The sequence below is a fragment of the Aethalodelphis obliquidens genome, unplaced genomic scaffold, assembly GCF_003676395.1.
Source record: "Aethalodelphis obliquidens isolate GAN/ISIS:26980383/991018 unplaced genomic scaffold, ASM367639v1 scaffold7, whole genome shotgun sequence".
NCBI lineage: Eukaryota > Metazoa > Chordata > Mammalia > Artiodactyla > Delphinidae > Aethalodelphis > Aethalodelphis obliquidens.
The window spans coordinates 8,954,574-8,974,858 of record NW_020837951.1 but is presented as its reverse complement, the minus strand read 5'-3'; the positions used below and the strand labels follow the sequence as shown (position 1 = coordinate 8,974,858).

General features: G+C 49.3%; 1 long non-coding RNA gene across 1 annotated transcript; it reads left to right on the top strand.

The window, feature by feature from the left end:
• The first annotated feature begins 2,305 nt into the window (after nucleotides 1-2,305).
• LOC113619692 (uncharacterized) lies at nucleotides 2,306-7,143 on the top strand. Its single transcript, XR_003432499.1, has 2 exons — nucleotides 2,306-4,714; nucleotides 5,749-7,143. It is a non-coding gene; the product is annotated as an uncharacterized LOC113619692 (long non-coding RNA).
• Nucleotides 7,144-20,285: the final 13,142 nt, after the last annotated feature.

The window sequence follows — 20,285 nt, the reverse complement described above, 5'->3', positions numbered from 1 at the left end:
TGAAGGAATTTGAAAATAATGCAAAGAAATGGAAAGATATCCCACGTTCTTGGATTGGAAGAATTAATATGGTTAAAATGCCCATACTACCCAAAGCAATCTATAAATTTAATGCAATCTCTATCAAAACACCCATGGCATTTTTCACCGAACTAGAAAAAATAATCCTAAAATTTATATGGAACCACAAAAGACCTCAAATTGCCAAGGCAATCTTGAGAAAAAAGAACATAGCTAGAGGTATCACACTCCCTGACTTCAGACTATCCTAAAAATTTATAGTAATCAGAACAGCATGATACTGGCACAAAAACAGACACATAGATCCATGGAACAGAATAGAGAGCCCAGAAATAAACCCACACACTTACAGTCAATTAGTCTACAACAAAGGAGACAAGAATATGCAATGAAAAAAAGACAGTCTCTTCAATAAGTGGTGCTGAGAAAACTGGGCAGCTACATGTAAAAAGAATGAAATTAGAATATTTCCTCATACCATATACAAAACTAAACTCAAAAAAGACCTAAATGTAAGCCCTGAAACCATTAAACTCCTAGAGGAGAACATAGGCAGAACACTCTCTGACATAAACCATAGCAATATTTTTTTGGATCTGTCTCTTAAGGCAAAAAAAAAAAAGAAAAGAAAAAATAAACAGATGGGACATAATTAAACTTAAAAGCTTTTGCACAGCAAAGAAAACCATCAACAAAATGAAAAGGCAACCTACAGAACAGGAGAAAATATTTGCAAATGATATGACTGATAAAGGATTAATCTACAACATATATGAACAGCTCATACAACTTAATATCAAAAAAATAAACAATCAAAACATGGGCAGAAGACCTGAAAAGACATTTTTTCCAAAGAAGACATACATGTGGCCGACAGACACATGAAAAGATGCTCGTCATCACTAATCATCACAGGAATGCAAATCAAAACCACAATAAGATGTCACCTCACACCTGTCAAAATGACTATCATCAAAAAGTCTACAAATAACAAATGTCAGCAAGGATGTGGAGAAATCCCACTGTTGGTGGGATTGCAAATTGGTGCAGCCACTATGGAAAACAGTATGAAGTTTCCTCAGAAAACTAAAAATGGAACTACCATATGATCCAGCTATTCCACTGCTGGGTAAAAATCTGAAGAAAATGAGAAAAATAATTCAAAAAGATACTTGCATCCCAATGTTCACAGCAGCATTATTTACAATAGCCAAGATATGGAAGCAACCTAAGTGCCCATCAACGGATGGATAAAGAAGATGTGTGTGTGTGTGTGTGTGTGTATATACATATATGTGTGTGTATACATACATATATGTGTATATATACACATATATAATGGAATATCACTTGGCCATAAAAAATAATGAAATTCCGCCATTTGCTACAATGTGGATGGACCTAAAGAGTATCATGCTTAGTGAAATAAGTCAGACCAGAAAGACAAATACTCTGTTATCACTTATATGTGGAATCTAAAAAATAAAGCAAAGAAATGTATATAACAGAAACAGATTCACAGATATAGAGAACAAACCAGTGATTCCCCATGGGGAGAAGGAAGTGGGGAGGGGCGAGATAGGGTTATAGGATTAAGAGACACAAACTACTTTATAAAATAAGCAACAGGGATATATAGTACAGGGAAATACAGCCATTATTTTGTAATAATTTTAAATTGAGTAAAATCTATAAACACATTGAATCACTATGTCATACACCTAAAAATAATATAATATTGTAAATCAACTATACCTCCGTTTTTTTAAAAAAGATAGATAGGGCAGCCATTAGCACCATCATTTTACAGATGAAGAAACCGAATCCTCAACAGGTTAAATGATTGCCTGAGGACATAAGCTGATAAATGGTGGATTTAAAATGGGGACACAAAGCTAACCTTTCAGATACGATTTCTGATTCGTGAGCACTTTGCAATGTATTATTTATAAATTAAAAAACACCACCACAAACCTAGCTCATAGTATAGAGGACAGACTGGTAGTTGCCAGAGGCAGGGGTGGGGGTGGGCAAAACGGGTGAAGGGGGTCAAAAGATACAAACTTCCAGTTATCAAGTCCTGGGGATGTCATGTACAACATGGTGACTACAGTTATTAATACTGTATTGCATACCTGAAAGTTGCTAAGAGAGTAGATCGTAAAAGTTCTCATTATGAGAAAGAAAAAATTTTAACTCTTTATGATGACTGATGTTAACTAGACTTGTTGTAGCCATTTTGCAGTATATACAAATATTGAATTGTTATATTATACACCTGAAACTAATGTTATATGTCAATTACCTCGATGAAAAAATTTAAAATATTTAGTTATTAATAGAGTCCAATTATCAATCTTTTCCTTTCTGGGCCTTGTTTAAGAATCTTTGCCCATCCTCTCGAACCCTTTAAAAATGGCTTTCATATCCCACCAGTACCGTCCCTTGGAGAGGAGCCCTGGAAGATGGGAGAGAAAGGGTTCCTAGAGGAGACAAGGTGAGCACTGACCTCTAAGGTGGATGGACTGGGATGAAGGATGTTCCAAGTGAGGGGCAAACAAATGATGGGGGGCGGGTTGCATTTGGTCACACAGCCCCGGCACCCATTTCCGTAGGGCAACAGAGGTGCTGCTTTGCGTGTGTTACCACCACACTCCTGCAGGCGGGGACTCTCCACTTCAGCGCATGTAGAAACCAGGCTGCAGAGAGTGCTCAGAAGCATGGGTCAGTCAACCACAGGGAGCTCAGGACGTCCAACCCGAGCATGCCCAGCTCCCGAGCTGTGCCTGAAGGCAGCCGGGATTCCGTGCACCAGAGAAGAGGCGTCCTGTCTGGTATCGGGATGACTCATGAGGCCCGACAGGCCCAGCTCTGCCAACTCCCCTGAATGCAACCCTGGGGCTCTGGGATAACAGCCAGCAGCCACCCAGAGCTTTCCAGAGGAGGAATTGAGATCAGACCCGCAGCATGCTTGGCGCAGGGTGTGGCACAGTGCTGGCCGGCACCCAGCAGAGAGCACTGGGCCACAGGGAGGCCCCAGAAGACCCCTTCACCGTGGGCAGGAAGGGGGACAGAGGGTCTAAGGAGCCCCCACGCCCACCCCCCCTCAGACCTGTCCACCCAGTGTGGGAGGCCCTGGCCTGGTGCACACTAGCACATCAGTGTTCCCTGGCTGGATTTTGCCAGAAAATCCAAGAGCTTCGTGTTTGGAATTTGCTTCCAGCGCTACCGCACCCATCAGCGCTTCCTGCTGGGGTAGTAAACCGCTGTGGGCCCCCGGCACCCCCACACACACACTGACTGGAGGGGCTCCCTAGGGCAGGCCTCTACAGGGGCCGGGACAGCCTCTTGCTGCTTCCAGGGAGGAGGCACTTTGGAGAGAGGCAGCCCCCCACTTTGAATCCCATTTCCCGGTTGGAGGAACCTGGGAGGTCTCTTGCACTTTTCTCCTGCTTGTTTTCCCCTCTGTAAAATGGGGACCATCCTAGCAGCTCCCTTTCAAGGTTCCTGGGTCCCTGTAAAGCGCGAGGCCCCTCTCAGCCCACAGCCCGGGCCGCGAGTTCGCGCGCCCGAATCCGGCCACGCGGGGGCGCTCTGCTGCGCCCAGCCCGGCCCGGCGCCGGCCCTCGCTGGGCTCTGCGGGGACTCCTCCGCGTGCGGGAGCTCGGCGAATACCTCTGACAGTTGGAAAATGAATCCATCGACTCCACCCTGCGGACATTTGTTTGGAAGGAGGCCAGCCCGCAGCGCGAGCCCCCTCCGCGCCGCTTGGAGGTCCCACCCCTGCTGCGCCCGCCGGCTTGCGGGGAGCGGCCCATGTGGGCTCTGGACCGCCCCGAGGGGGTACCGGCCGGGGCCAGAGCTCCGGATCCGGATCAGCTGGAGGGACCCAAAGTCCCCAGCTCCGCCCTCCCTCCCCAGTGGCTTGAACGAGCCACATCACGGCGCCTCGACTCCCAGCCTCAACTTCCACATCCATAAATTGGGGAAGTCAACAGTCCCTACTTTGAAAAGTTGCTGAGAAAGTTAAAGGAGATGTATCACTGTGGTCCAGCTTCCAGGCCTTAGGCAAGCCACTTGCATCTTTCTGAGCCTCAGTTTCCCCAGCCACAAAATGGGGATAATAAATGTCCTTACCTCCCAGGGTCATTGAACAGACGAGATTGCAGCAGCAGCCACCTGGCACCCCCTGACCCCTCAGTCAGTGGAGCCATTGGGGTTCGGAAAGCTCTGCAGAGGCCCCGAGTCCACAGCTCACGCCTGTGCCCCAGAACCACAGGTCGTCTTTTAGGGATCAAGCCACCCAGTTTGGGAGCTGCTGGCTTAGAGCCAAGCTGATGCTCCCTCACTTCCCTGGCTCGGATTGGTGGGGGGTTCGCTGTGCAGCCCACAAGCGTCTGGGCAGGGGGCTGGGAGGCAGTGCCCCCCTCCTCCTGACTGGTCTTCAGGGCCCCCTCTGGTTGAGTCACCAGGCAAAAACATGCAGCTTTGACACCATCCAGAAAATGCAAATGTCCTGGGCGTCTAATCCTTCCCTTCCTTTTGGCAACTTAAACCACCCTGAAACATAACCAAGATAGCAAACCCAGTGTGAGTGTTCACGATGGAGCCCCGGCCCCGGCCCCCCGGTAAAGCCGGCCTCGTGGACTTTGTGCAGCAAAGCAATGCCTCCGGTCAGACTTAGCCTCACCAGGTATGCAATGACCCCTGACCTCACCAGTCCACATCCGTGCCTCCAAACCGGCCCCGACCTGAGGGGCACCCTCGAACCCTGACTTCCTTCCCAGTCAAGGGCTGTTACCCACCCCCATTCCCCCACCCCCAAAATATTTGGAATGGTCTTTGACTGAAATGAGATTAATCCTCGGTTCCCTGACAGTGTCTTTGGGCATGTGTTTTTATAACCTCCCTTTCAAATGAGAACCATTTGTCGTGGGGAAGCTGGGGAGGCCCAGCCCCAACTGCTGGGCCAGACATCACAGGCACCTGATTGAATGTCAAGGACAGTGCGAGGGGGCAGGGCCGAGGTGAGGGCGGGCTGTAAGCAGTGATAACCTGTCCTTTGCTGGTCTCTGGCCCCAGCCCAAGCCAGTGGCATAAGCCTGAGGCTCCAGGCTCCAACCCCGTCTCCCCCACAAAGCAGCCAAATACCCTTGAGCTGGTGAGCCCTTTAGCCTTTGCCTCTCTGAGCCTTACTTTCCTCATCTGTAAAATGGGAGAGCTGATGGGCCCTATCTCCCAGGTGATATGGCCAGCCCAGTGCCTAGAAGACAGTAGACCCTCGATGTCCAAAGTAGCGTTCGGTGGGAAGGCAAGGTAGCCTTGGCTGGGGTCCTCCAGGGGGCTGCAAACGTCCATCCTAAGTGTGGCTCGACTCTCCCGCCCTTCCAGGCTCACCCTAGGTGAGGGAGGCAACCCTGCGTAGAACTTGAGTCGCTGGTGCTTTAATGCCGAGAAAATACGGAGAAGGTTGAGTTGATAGGTGCCACGGTGCAGTCTCTTTAATTAACCCTGAGCCCTCTGTCGGTGGCCTCCTTCCTCAGCACAGTCTCCCCACCCCACCCCAGGTCCTGTTTGAAGTTTGCAAATCCCCCACTGCCTCCTGCCGCCCCTGCTTGCTGAACCAACTACAGACCCTTGGGGCTCAGCTGGGAGGGCTTTATTGGCGGAGAATTTCAATCATGGGTTCTTGGCTCAAACTTGTTGCTTCCCCCAAAATCTCCCCAGCAGTTTGATACTCATGGAACTGAGGCTCAAAGGAGGGACTCTGATGATCTCAGAACTCAGAATGCCACCTGGGCCTGTCGGGGAGTTCACAGCCCCTCCCTTGGAGGAAGGGAGCACAGAGCGACAAGAAAGACGCAGGTTCCTGAGACGGTGTGCAGGTACCAGAATTTGTTCACTTTCCAGGAGCTGCTTAGAAACTATTTCCACCTTCAACAGCACCCCTCCCCCAGCACTGCCACTTGTGTACAGGTGTCTGGATCTCCGTGGTGGGAGCCCCCTGTTGGTCTCGGGGCTGGGGAGAGTGGGGGCATCCGAGTGGAAAGCCCCAAACTGTAGAATTGGGCACCAGAGCCACAGAGATGTGCCACTTTCCTGAAGCTGTGTGCCTTTGCCTCTCCAAAGGCCTTCCCCCGGCAGTTTCCAGACCAAGGAGCCCACCCTCTTCCCCGGGAGCCGAGCCAAGAAGGTCCTGGGACAGAGGGCCCCATGTGCCGCTCATTTTTCTCCCCCTCTGGGCAGAGCTGACTCGTTCCGTGCCTCGGAGAGATCTTTGCGATGATGGATAAGCCGTGGCCCCGACTGCCGTGGCCCTGGGGAGAAAAAACATCTTTTGCAGTTTCGTGTAAAGCCTCCCACTTCTCGCTTAATAAGTGCTGAAAGCGGCACAAACAGAGAGACCCCGGGCTTGCCATGACTAACAAGATGACCACATCAGGCAGCCGAGCTGGGGGAGAGGACCGCGCCGGCCGGCCCGGCGTCCCCGGAGCGAGGTGTCCGATTCCGATTCCCTCCCGGGACGCTCCGCCAGCAGCGCTTTGAAGCCGGGCCGAGGCCGCCGCGGAGCTGGGAGCTCGGAGGCGCGGAGCGGAGGGGGGAAAGGGCTGGGGCTCCCTCCTGCACGATGGGCACAGATCGCCCGAGATAAAGGAACCACAGCCTCCGCCAACTTGTGCTGAGTCGCTCTTTTCAAAAGCCCTTTCAGATGGTTTCACTTCTCCGCGCGCGCTTTGTTGAAAGATGTAAAAATTTCAAACCACCACAGAGTAAACATTTCAAAACTCGCTCTTTGCAAAATCAGTCACATTTTCAAAAATCCCTTGAATTCCATCTCCACCCCCTCCGCCCCTTCTTCTGCGCTCTTCGGATTCGAGTGTTTTTCATTAATTTAGAAGCAGTCCAGGTAAAGCTGGTGTTTGCGAGCTGGTGTTTTACGGGCGGGAAGTAGCTTTGTTATTTAGGAGATGTTTTAGATAAGTCAATGTCTTGTCAAAATCAAGCAGGTTTTCTTTATTAGGGTGAAATCGTAATGAACTCATCTGCTTCTAATATTTATAAAGAGAAGAGAGGCCATTAATTCTACTGCTTGTGAATAAAACCATCTGTGATTTCTTTCCATTTGATGGGTTTTGGTTTTAATATACATTTTTTCACAAATAAGCACAGAGATTTTTTGGTGAAAATGTCACATTCAGGATCTCATAAAGAAAGAATGCAAAGAGAGGAAAACGAAATGTTTTGTTAGCTAAGTAATTTCTCACCTTGCAGAGTGGGGAACATTTGAGCCAACTTTAGCACATCAGGTGATGGAATCACCCCGTTCAACGCTACTGCAAGCCATGACATGTTACAACTCGAACCGCGTCCGTTTTGAAGTTTGTTTTCCTTGGGGAATTACACAGTTCGTTTAACCTAATCTGTCCTGACACTTGAATTATAATATTATGAGCTTCTTCAGGGAAGTAAAACAGTAGTTGCCTGCTTAGAAGCAAAGCAGAAGTTAATAAAGTGGGCAAAATGTCAAGGAAAAGGAGCTAATCGAATCACAGTGTCATTCTCTAGAGAAAATACAGTCAAGTTGTATTTTTTTTTTTCCAGTCGAAATCTTGGACACCTAATGACACATTTCTGTCCAGGAAGAAATTTGAACTCTGAAACCGAACTTGATTAAACCCCAAACTGCTGAGACCTTGCCCACTGGGACCGCTCGGGGACTTGGACTTCTGGGTGTCAGAGCTTAATTAAAATATTCATCCAGCTGCTCTCCCCTCGCCAAGGGGGCCCAGAGGAATTAAACCAATAAGCCTAATTCTATTAGTTCACCTGCCTGTGTACACAGAGATGCGGAAGACCATTTACGGGTTCAGAAAAAAAGCACCAGACCCACCCTGCAGATTCAGCGTGGGCCGTCACTGCATCAGCGAAACGGTCCCCTAAACAGAGTTCCACGTAACACTCAGGAGTCTCAGCTCCTGGCTCTAAACACACGCAGATATTTTAAAATTCTCTTTCAAGAAAACAAAAATGCCAAGCAAGTTACTGTAAGGATTTATGAGTGTGTGTTATGATTTATATGTCGTCTATAATAACATGTAACATTTACTGAATTCTCTGTGCCGCTGGGCTGAGCCTTTCCCATTCATGTCTCAAGGAAATCTTCACTTCCACTCTGTGAAGTAAACACCATTACTATCCCCACTTGACAGATGAGGAAACTGAGGCTCCATGAGACGAAGTGGCTTGAAGCCCAGAATTCTCAGACCACAGAGTCTGAGCTCCTAACCCCTAATATAATGACGGCTTTCCTGACATCTTGATCTTTGTTTTAAATTTTAATTACTTTATATCTGCCCTACATACACACAGTATAAAATTCAGAAGGTAGAGAGGCTGTAAAGGGGAAAGTCAGCCTTGCTCTCACCCTTCCTCAGTCCCTTCCCCAAAGCAGTCTCTTTGGACAGTTTCTAATGTCTCCTTCCAGAGTTGAGGCTTATTCCAACAAATACGTGTATATTTCCTTCTTAAAAAACACATATGGGGACTTCCCCTGCGGTCCAGTGGTTAAGAATCCACGCTTCCACTGCAGGGGGTGTGGGTTCGATCCCTGGTCAGGGAACTAAGATCCCACATGCCGCACGGCCAAAAAAAAAAAATTTTTTTAATAAATAAAAATTAAAAACCACATACAGAGCATAGCAGGTACATAATTCTGCAGCTTGCTTTTTTCATTTCCTAATACACCTTGGAGAGTTCTCCATCTCATGCCTTTTAAGACGGCAATGCCATAGCACAGGAAACTATATTCAATATCTTGTAATAGGGCTTCCCTGGTGGCACGGTGGTTGAGAGTCTGCCTGCCAATGCAGGGGACACGGGTTCGAGCCCTGGTCTGGGAGGATCCCACATGCCGCAGAGCAACTAAGCCCGTGAGCCACAACTACTGAGCCTGCGCGTCTGGAGCTTGTGCTCCGCAACAAGAGAGGCCGCAACAGTGAGAGGCCCGCGCACCGCGATGAAGAGTGGCCCCCGCTTGCTGCAACTAGAGAAAACCCACGCACAGAAACGAAGACCCAACACAGCCAAAATAAAAATAAATAAATAAAAATTTTAAAAAAGTTATAAAATACCTTGTAATAGCCTATAATGGAAAAGAATCTGAAAAAGAATATATGTGTATATATATACACACACACATACGTATGCACATGTATGTATAACAGAATCACTTTCCTGTACACCTGAAACACAACATTGTAAATCAACTATACTTTAGTAAAAAAATAAATTTTATAAAAAAGACTGCATGCCATTCTATTCAGTAGATCTAGTAGACTGAACCACATGAGAGTGTCAGTATTCAGCACTGTTTATAGGTACCCTTGGTACCTATAAACAGCGCTGTGCTGGATGACCTTTCACACACTGACAGGTACCATCTATAGGACACACTCCTAGAAGTGCCACTATCTGCAAAGTGGCCACACTGGCTAATTTCCGAAGCCCATGTCATCCCCACGTTTGTAATCCCACAGCCTAACTAGAGATGCCCCCCCCCCATCTCATGAACATAACCGCAGCTCTGGGGCCCCCCAGATCACTGTGGAAACAAATGTTTTCCACCAAACACAAACTCCCTTCCTGCTGGCTGTATTTGTCAGCCAGGGAATGAGACATTTCCCCATGATCAATACAAATGGAATAGAAACCTAGCCCAGGCAGCAGCAAGATGTGGTTTTTCAATAAGGAGACCTCCAGAAGATACTGCATATTCCTATGACAACAGCCGACAGACCTTGATTTTTAGTGTCAGAACCTGTTTAATGTGAAGGCCTGCGGCTGGGGCCTGGCGGAGCGCTGGGTGGGTTGTCTTGGGCTGGAACCAGGCTGGTCCTTCAAGGCTGCTGCAGAAACCAGCCGCCGCCCTTGCGGACCACCTGTTCACAAAGGCGGCTGCATTTGCCAGCTGGGCTGCCGTGGAGGCTGCATGGCTGGCCGGCCAGAGGTGATCTACAGCCACGGACCTGCTTATTTACAGCTCACCTGTGGTCCCCAATGCCTGGGCATCTCTAGGATGACGGCGGTTTGCCTTAAAAAGGACCAGGTACCTGGCAGAGGTGGCAACGAGCGTGATTGACTATTGACAGTCTTTTTCTTATTATAAATTCATCTGGTAACAGAGCAAGTCAAAGAGACACTCTGAGTTGGTTGCTATTTGAAAAGACTTGAGAAGGGCCAGCTGTGAACTGTCCAGGACAAACAAGGATGTTCTAAAAACACAATTCTTGCCCAAATAAGCTAGATGCCTCTGAGTTTCGTCTGATTCTTCTGCCTCTTTTAAAATTATCTGCTGATACAGACCAGGGCTGAGAAAGACAGCAGAAACAGGAAGACAGCTGGCGTTTAAGAGAGATGGGATCGGCAGTGATTTATTCCAAGGATTTGATATTTTAAGTTATTGTTGTTGTTATTGTGTGCAATAAATCATGTTTTAAAGTATCTGTTAATAGAGTGTTTTATTCTTTAAAAATATTTCTTTTTCTTTCAAGTGGATGGATTGTTGTTTTTAGCTGAATTCCCAGGTTTTATGAAAAGATGTGACAATAAGAATGGGTCAATACATTTTTCCACTGGGAAGTTTTGCCACCCAATTTTATCACCTAGAAAAGGTCTTGTCCTTTAAAAAATGAGAAGGAGAAGAAGAAAGGGGGCCTTGGATGGTATTGCTTAAAATACTTTGTTTGAATTTATGTAAATGTATTTAGTCCTTTGGCTTCTTAACCACTGAATTCACGTTTTTGAATTTTAAATACCATGATGGGCTCTCTGAGTTTCAAACAGCGACTCTCAAAGCTGCATCGACCAAAGCCCTTGAAACCAGGGTATAGCGGTCCCCCAAGGAAGGTCTTGGGGGGATGATTACAACATTCCTTTCTGCGACACAATAACACCCCGCTCGTGGACACTCTCGGACCCTCTGCTGAAAGTAGCTGACTGGGCCGAGGCTTAAAACTAATCTTGTCCTCGGCTCCCCAGCAAGAGGTCAGGAGGTGAGTCTTTCAGAATATGATCTCCGGCAAGATCTGAAGGGCTCTGAGAATATAACAAGTTGTAAAAGGGCGGGGGAATGGGGACAGAGAGAGAAAGGAAAAGAATAAAAGCAAAATTAAAGTTTTACAATTAAGTATATTCCTTTTTTTTTATTTAGTTAATTTCCAGCTGCTCACGTTTATTGCACATTAATTATGCATACAGCTTTTGTACAACTTAAAACGTGAAGAATGTGATCCTTACTCTTTTATGGAGGATCCGACTGCCACGCTGGAGGCCCTGCCAGAGAAGCTTCAGGTCAGATGGGGCAGGAGCTGCCAACAGCCAGAGGCCCGGCCAGTGCTCTCCAGTCCCCCACCTCGACTTTCTTAAAAGCCTTTCCTACAGCAGGGGTGATGACCGTGGGCCCTGGAGGGTCCAAATCTAGGGAAAGGATCCCAAACGAGCTCCCCTTGGCTTGATCTTGACCAACATCTATTTCAAAGCCACTGGCCAGACCTGGAGCTAAAACACAATGTGACGAACAAGGGGTGTTGGGGACCCATTACCTTCCTTCAAGTCCCCACCCCACATGCCAAAGGAAGCAGAGGAGGCAGCAGCCCAAGGTGGGAGACCCTTCCCCTAGTCCCACCCAACCCCAGCAGCAGCCTCAGTGCCCGCACCAGTGGCCTCAGGAAGGGACTGGCAGGTGGCCCTCTGCCAGAACCCTCTGTGACACCAGAGAGGGCCACAGCCTCTCTGTGCCCCGTCAGGAGCTACGCAGCAAACCCTCTGGATGCCGGCAGGCCCCGTGCCTCTCTTCCTGCCCCCAGCCCAGAAAGCCCCAAAGAGGAGCCCACCGCCCGAATAGAGGTGGGGATTCATCACTTGGTACGTCCACCAGGTGGGGCTCAGGAGCCCCTTCACCAGCTGACCAGACCTGGGCCAAGAGCATAGATGCAGGGGCCCCAGGCCCCTAACTCCAGGAGGGAGAGACCCTCGGGGCTGAAAGTCGCCACGTTTGGCCAGGACCCCCGGTTCTTCTCAGAGCAGGGCTCCCTGTGTCCTCGGAAGCTGTACTTCCTCCCCAGCCTGAGGGCAGCTGCCGAGTCACCTCGAGGATGCCCACCCGGAGCCGGCGGGGCAGGGCTGTCCCCCTACTTCCGGCCTGGGCTCCAAGCAGACTCAGGACCCTAGCCAGCCACACTCTCACTGCTGGGTGGCTTGGGTAACAGGGCTCCCTCTCTCTGATCCCCAATTCCTCATCTGAAAGGGGGGATCAGACTGGACACAGGGCCGCCCTGGGGTTGGGTGGAATATGGCCTGCAAAGCACCCAGCCCAGGGAGAGCACCCCGGAAACAAGAGCTCACAGCAGCCCCAGGGAGAGCACCCAGGAAACAGGAGCTCACAGCAGCCCAGGGAGAGCACCCAGGAAACAGGAGCTCACAGCAGCCCAGGGAGAGCACCCAGGAAACAGGAGCTCACAGCAGCCCCAGGGAGAGCACCCAGGAAACAGGAGCTCACAGCAGCCCCAGGGTGAGCACCCAGGAAACAGGAGCTCACAGCAGCCCCAGGGTAAGCGTGGAGACCCCACTTTACAGTTGAGGAAACAGAGGCTTTTGGAGGGAAGCACCCCCGCCCCCAGTCTCAGTGGCAGGGCCAGCTGTGTGACAGCTCCCAGTGTCCTCCTCCTGGGTCCCACTGCCCTCAGCTCACGAGGGGTTGGAACCTCTACCCCTCCATCCACTGTGGGTGGAGAGGAGGTGACAGGAAAGGAAACACACGCTCCGTCCCTCTCTCCCTCGGCCGGCTCTCACGGAGGGTTTGCCAGGGGCTGTCCACACCCTGCATGGCCTCCATTTACAACCACAAACTGGCTACCCAGTGCCGGCCTGGGGAACAAAGGCTGCGGGCACGGCCCAGCCAAGAGGCCCACAAGGCGGCCCGGGCAGTGCAGGGCTCCCACCGCAGCCAGCCAGACATCGGAAGGTCAAGGCCGGGCCCCAGGACAAGGCGCCCGCAGGCCGCGCTGGCCCCCCGACCCGTGCGTGGGAGGGGGCTTTGGGCCTGGGCTGCCTCTTCCTTTTCTGTTGTTTTAATAAAAACTGCTCTCTACTTGGATAAACTGGAAACCGTGCCTCCCGCCCTTCTTTTCTAGACTCCCCACCCCGTCCGGCAGGGACTCGGTGACAAACTTGAAAATAAAATTGTCATCATAAAAGAAGCCAACCACACATACTAATAAACAACACGCTTAACATTTATTACGCTGCCTTCTGACAAACTAAAATGTGAAAACATGCCAAAATTCGGGTTTCATAAAACAATTTTTCATCAAGTTCTTTCCTTTGACAAAATGCCTCTGTTTCATTCCTGGCTGGCGAGACTCACTTCAAACAGAAACGTTTCCAGAAACGGGTCTCGGGTCTGACGCTCCCAAGCATCTTCAGCTCTCGGGGACTCTGCCTGACTGACCACGCTGTGGGCTCCGCTAGCATGGGAGGAGAGGGGGGCACCATCGTTCCGAAACAGAACCTTAACAAACCAGCCAATCACAGACACCGAAACCCCACCATTTTATTGTGGTAAAATACATAATATTTCTCTAACCGTAACCCTAACCATTTTAAGTGTGCCGCTCAATAGCATTAAGTACACTCACGTGGTTGTACAACCGTCACCCGCATCCATCCCCAGAACCCTTTGCATCTCGCAAAACTGAAGTTCTGTCCCCATTAAACCACAGCGCCCCATCTCCCCCTCCCACCAGCCCCTGCGACCATCACTCTACCCTTCGTCTCTGTGAATCTGGCTGCTCTAAGTACCTCACATAAGTGACATCATACAGTTATTGTCCTTTGGCGACTGGCTTACTGCACTGAGCTAACAACCTCCAGGTTCCTCCACGCTATAGCCTGTGTCGGGATTTCCTTCCTCTTTAAGGCCGAATACTATTCCATCATATTCCACCCAAACTCTCCCAACGTCACACACACAGGTACAAGATGCTTCCCCTCAGGGAGGGGAAAGGGCCTCACAGCGCATGGGGAGGCGCCACATCGCACCCTCACCCCAGATGTTTCGATGGTCCCGAGGGAACTGGAGATTTGGGGGTACCCCAGTCAGCCCAGGTCTCAGAGATTCAAACAGCTCCAGTCTGTCCCCCAGGCAAGCCCCCACTCTCCCCACATGCCTCCCTCCTCTGGGCAAGGAAGGAGCCGGAAGGACAGACCCCCTGTACTCTGGAGCACAAGGGGGGATTCAGGGATGCGCTGTTGCCAGGGATGCATTCAATCAACAAACACCTCGAAAGCACCCACTGCGTGCCCACGCTCTGCTCTCATGGAACTCATGGGCTTTGTCACCAGAGTGCCATCCCCTCCTCCTCCAGCTGTCCTGGATAGAGATTGAAACCAAAGGAAGCTTTTAAAATAACACTCTGCCAGGCCTTTTGTTTTTCTGAGGTACCAGCACTTGATTTTTAACTAATTATCAAAATCCCTCCCTCTCAAATTACTGTTAATTTACTTCATGTGGTAATGGTGTTACAGTTACCAAGGAGAACGTCCTTATTCTTAGAAAATGCACACTGAAGTATTTAGGGATGGCATACGGAATTTACTTTCAAACTTATAACAAAAAATACACAGATACAGATATGTGTATACATAGATAAAGCAAGTACAGTAAAAAGTTCGCTTGTATTGAATCTAGGAGGTGGGTATGTGGGCATTCCTTGGACTGGTCTCACGATTTTTCTATGTATTTGTAATAAAACGTTCTAGGTATTTGAATATATTTGTAACAAAAAAACCAAACAACCCAACTGAAAAATGGGCAGAAGACCTAAACAGATATTTCTCTAAAGAAGACATACAGATGGCCAACAGGCACATGAAAAGATGCTCAACATCACTAATGATTAGAAAAATGCAAATCAAAATGACAATGAGGTACCACCACACACCCGTCAGAATAGCCATCATTTGAAAATCTGCAGATAACAAATGCTGGAGAGGGTATAGAGAAAAGGGAATCCTCCTACACTGTTGACAGGAATGTAAATTAGTGCAGTCACTATTGAAAATAGCATCGGGGTTCCTCAAAAAATTAAAATTAGGGTTGCCATATGATCCAGCGATCCCACTCTTGGGCGTATATCTAGACAAAACTATAATTCAAAAAGATACATGCACCTCAGCGTTCATTGTAGCACTATGTACAATAGCCAAGACATGGAAACAACCTAAATGTCCATTGATGGACAAATGGATAAAGATGTGGTATATATATACACAATGGAATACTACTCAGCCATAAAAAAGAATGAAATAATACCATTTGCAGCAACATGGATGGACCTAGAGATTCTAATACTAAGTATGTCAGAAAGAGAAAGACAAATACCATATGATATCACTTATATGTGGAATCTAAAATATGACACAAATGAACTTAGCTAAGAAACAGACTCAGACATAGAGAATGGACTGTGGTTACCAATGGGGAGGGATGGATTGGGAGTTTGGGATTAGCAGATGCAAACTTATATATAGAATGGATAAAAAACAAGGTCCTACTGTATAGCACAGGGAACTACATTCAATATACTGTGATAAACCATAATGGAAAAGAATATCAAAAAAATGTATATATATGTATAACTCTATATATGAATCACTTTGCTATATACCAGAAATTAACACATTGTATAATAAATATACTTCAGTAAGTTTTTTAAAATGTTGGGGGAAAGTCCTCTGCTCTCATCATGCCCCTCCCTTTATCGCTGTTTCCCTCTGCACCCTCTTACCACAAATGTGACCCAGAGGTCCAAGAGGGCGTGTCAATGATGGGACGTGGAAAGAACACTCTGCCAGGGGCTCCAGCAGGAATTCTCAACTCTCCAGCTCCTAATGGAGGCGTCACGTGGCTCCGCCCACAAGCTGCGGGTCCAGGTGGGAGCGCGAAGCAGCAGGAGCACCGCTGCCCCGACACACACCATCCCTAGGGACCCACAGGGACCACGGGAGGGCTGCCACCCCACCTTGTAAGGCTCTGTCCCCAGCTCTCGCTCGGGGCGTGCCTGCACTCTGGGGCGTCCCGATCCACCGTGGAGCGTGTGGCCCAGAACCCACTGCTGATCAGAATCAGAAACCACCCCGCCTCCTTGAACACAGAAACCGCATCCACCTCACTGGCCACTGTGCCCCCAGTGCCAGCCCAGGGCCTGGCACATAGCGGGTGCCTGATGGAATGAGTCAAGGCTTACGAGGTTCTCTTTTCACAAGTTAGACAAAAGTTAAGGTCCTTGCTCACAGCCCAGCGGACCACAGAGATCAAGAGTGACTGGCCGCGGCGATAGGGCCATTGGGCACAGCTGCCGCCCGTCTTCCGGGCAGCAGCGGCTGAGGACGCGCAGGCAGCGGGCCCGAGGAGCCCTGATGGGAAAGCCTCAAGGGCAGCGGCTGGGATCAGGGCAAGGGGGCCGGAAGGTGGGGGTGGGACGGCAGGCCACCAGGCCAGGGACAAGTCTGACCCGGAAGTGCAGGTGAGCCTTTGAAAGCAGGACCTGTCTTGTGTGAAGGCCCTGGGAGGGGACAGTCTCTCTCCAGCCGCTCACCATCTGCCGTCCAGAAAGGGGGCTTTCCTCCCTGATAAGGAGGAACCACCTGAGAGGGCGTTTTCTTCTAATCAGAGATCAAAGCCAAGTCCCACTGGCTGGGGGTCCTCTTCTCTCCTCCTGCTTCAGGGTGCCTGGTTCAAGACTCGCCCCTTCCAGAGCCACTGCCCGGGGCAACCTCTGGACACCTGGGGGAGGCAGGACCTCAAAGCTGGGGTCTTGCTAACGTTATGACTGTGGTCTTACTGAAAGCCCAGTCACGGGTAAGAAGAAATGAGGGAGGGTCTGTGCACCTAGAAAACTGGTGTGTTGAAGGGGCTCAAGAGGCAGCTGAGGCTCCCGCCCCTTCAGGAAGGCCAGTGGTTAAGAGCTGGGCCGTGGGGTGACAGATCCAGTCCCATCCTGCCTCTGACCAGTAGGCCACTGAGCTCGGAGCCTCCATTTGCCCCTCTGTAAAAGGGGCACAGTATCATCCTTGTCAAACACTTGGCTCGGTGCCCAGCAGAGTGAGCTCTCGGTAAGCAGACAGCATCATCTCTGCTGCCGCTGCTGTTATTAACCCGTGTTCGCTCACCATGCCAGCATCCCCCGTGGCTGCTAAGAAGCATTTTAGGTGACTTTTTTTGCTGGCAGCCAGTAGACCCGGTGTGGCTGGCAAGCAGTTCTGAATGTCAAGCCCAGCAAAGCCCCCTCCTCTCCCCCAGCCCGTGGCCTGGGCCAGCATCCCCACTCCAGGGCCTGCCACCTCCCTGCCCTTCCCAGGAGGTGGGATGGCCTGTGTCCCCTGAGGACAGAGGCCAGGGACTTTGGCCCCCTCTGTCATGAAAGAGCAAAACCACCGCAGGGTTCAAAAGGAAAAGAGGAAAACCTGGTAACTCGACCCAGACGGTCCATCCGCTTTATCAAAGCTGAGTCCAGGGAGCAGTGTTCCCACCAGGAGAGGCCACAGCCTCATTAGGGAGCTCTGGGGACGATGAAAAAGCCCGGCTGCAGCGCACATCCCTAGGACAATTAGGCCTTGTCTCCTCCCCGCCCCCCCACCCCCGCCTTCAAAGGCAATCTGTGTGTGTGTGTGTGTGTGTGCACACGTGCGTGTGTGTGCTGTCTTTTTGATTGTTTCTCTCTCTCTCTCCCTCCTTTCCACCTACCCTCTCACTACTCCCAGCACCAAGCGATTCTGCATGCTGTTACCGATCCATCCTCTGCCCACTGGGTACCCACCCATGTTCCATACCAGAAAAGAACTCCCCCCACCCCCAGAGACCCTGCTTTCATGTCCTTGGAACTGGCCCCGAGACGCTGCCCCCAGACACCCAGCTCATCCAAAAGATGGGAACGGTGCGATCACTTCCGTGGATTCCTCCTCCTGGACTCCAGCTCTCCCGGCCTCCGGGACAGAATGCAAACTATTCCCCCAGAGCAAACCCCCAGCTCCGGTTTCCGGATGCCTCCCTCCACGCAGCAGTCTGAGCCTGAGCGGAGATTCTTCTGCAGATCCCCACGAGCACCTCCCCCGCCCCTTCCCATGGAATGTTCCTTACGCACTGGCAGGAGTCCTAAGCAGGGACAGTAACACATTCCTCTGTACCCGAGAGGCATCCTGCCGTCAGGAGACACGGACTCGTTTTTGGAATGCCACCCCGAATAGACCCAGGCCCCGAGCACGACACGGGCCTCCCCAGTCCTGCCAAGCCCGCCGCCGGCCGCCCAGGCCCCTGGCACCGCGGGACTTTCCTGTAACCCACAACGCCACTTGGGAGATGCCGATTCTGACGTCAGGCAATTATTTGAGGGGATCAGCATGTTGCTTTAAGCGAGAAGGCAAATTCTAGAGGTTTGCTTTTGCCATAACGCTAGAGGAAGCGGACGCAATATTTGCGAAATTAGAAACAGCCTTGGGTCTCAGGCCCTCGCTGATAGCACCCAGGTATTAATCCATTAAGGCAATCAAAAGAGCTTAAATAAAAGTCTGAAGGCTGCAATATACATGTCCATGAACGAGCAGTAAAACTTCCTGAAAAGGTGATTTCAAAGCCATATTGCCCACGCTTGGCAAATTGCATATTTAATTATTTTGTCAGTCCTACTCTCTCCTCTAATCTTTGGGGAAAATGCCTTTGGACATACGAAACCAGTTAGGATAATTAAGGTATGATGGAATTAGGTGTCGGCTGATTTCTCAGAAAGATGGCATCCTCTAACCTGGTATGAGATGTGTGCAGGCCCCAAAAGGCAGTAACGTTGGTAATGTCTGCCTCTCTATAGAAAGATCAAAGGTCTTTTGCCCCTTTCAAGATGTTTGTAGAATTTGTTTCCCAATTATCCCACATTCGCGCGCTGGGACATCCTAGTTAACTCTTCGACGGCACCTCTGGAATTGGGCCGTAATTGACATCAAGCCCGCACTTTCCGGCTCCAGGCTCCGGGCCAAGATTCCGATCTGAGATCTATGATCCCAAAGGGAAGAGGATAGATGGGAGCTGGAAAGGGGGTGCAGGCTGAGGTTTGGGTCCCTTGGGTTTCAGCCAGGCTCTTTGCTCAGTGAAGCAGAACTCTCCCATGGTTCAGACTTGGCAAAGGGAGTGTAGGTAAACCCCCCTGCTCTCATTCTGGTGTGAATTAGGACTAGGATATTGTCTTTGCAAAATTTTGCCATCTTCAGAGCAGACCCTGACTACCATTCTAGAAAAGAAATACACTGAATACATTATTTTCCCATATTGGAATATTTCTCCTGGTCCGGGAAGATGTTAAAAAAAAAAAAAAAAAGAAAAGAAAAATGCATCAAATATTTGGAAAAAGTGAGAAAAAGCCATCAGGATTTGATGTTTGAGTTATGGCATCTTGAAACTAAATGTGATCAGGTTTGCAAGCCAAGGTATAAAGTCAGATGTCAAAAACTTTTAACGAAAATCTAACATAAAGACTTTTTTCTGTGTGTTTTACTTGCTTTTTATCTGCTTCCTTTTTTTTCCGTGTTCTGTTGATCTTTCTTGACTCTGCAAATATTTTTTCCTGATTGCTTAGTTCAGATAATGTCTTTAACATCTTTCTGTTAGCTTAAGAAAGAGAGGGAGTGGGAAAGAAAAAGACCTTTCTAAGTCTCTTTATATGCAAAGGCAATGGCCCTTTTGGAAATAATTTTTTGAAAAAGACCTCAACAATTTGAAAAATGAAATACCATTGATCCCAAGAATCATATTCCAAGAGCTGGCCGGAGAACATTTGCTGGTATTTTGTCTTTTTCCTTCCTTCCATTTTATGTCTTAAAAAAATCCACCTGTGTCCTAGCAAGTTTTAAATCAAGGAGATGAGCTTCCAGAAGCATCAGAGGGAAAAGTTTGCCTTACACCGTCGGCTGTTTTCCATAATCTTCCAGAGAAACAGGAGATCACAGAAGCAGCTTGCCTGGCACTGCCGTATCCTCCACAAACGACAAACTCAAAAACGCTTCATTTCCCTGATAAATAACTCCCATAGTGAGGGAGCCCTCCAAGCCTCCTCCAAAAATATAGACCGAAAGAAAAATATAGCAAGAAACTGCATTTTCTGTTCTTTGCAACAGTAAAGGAGCGATTACGGCCCCTGGCATCTCCGAATTGTGAGAGC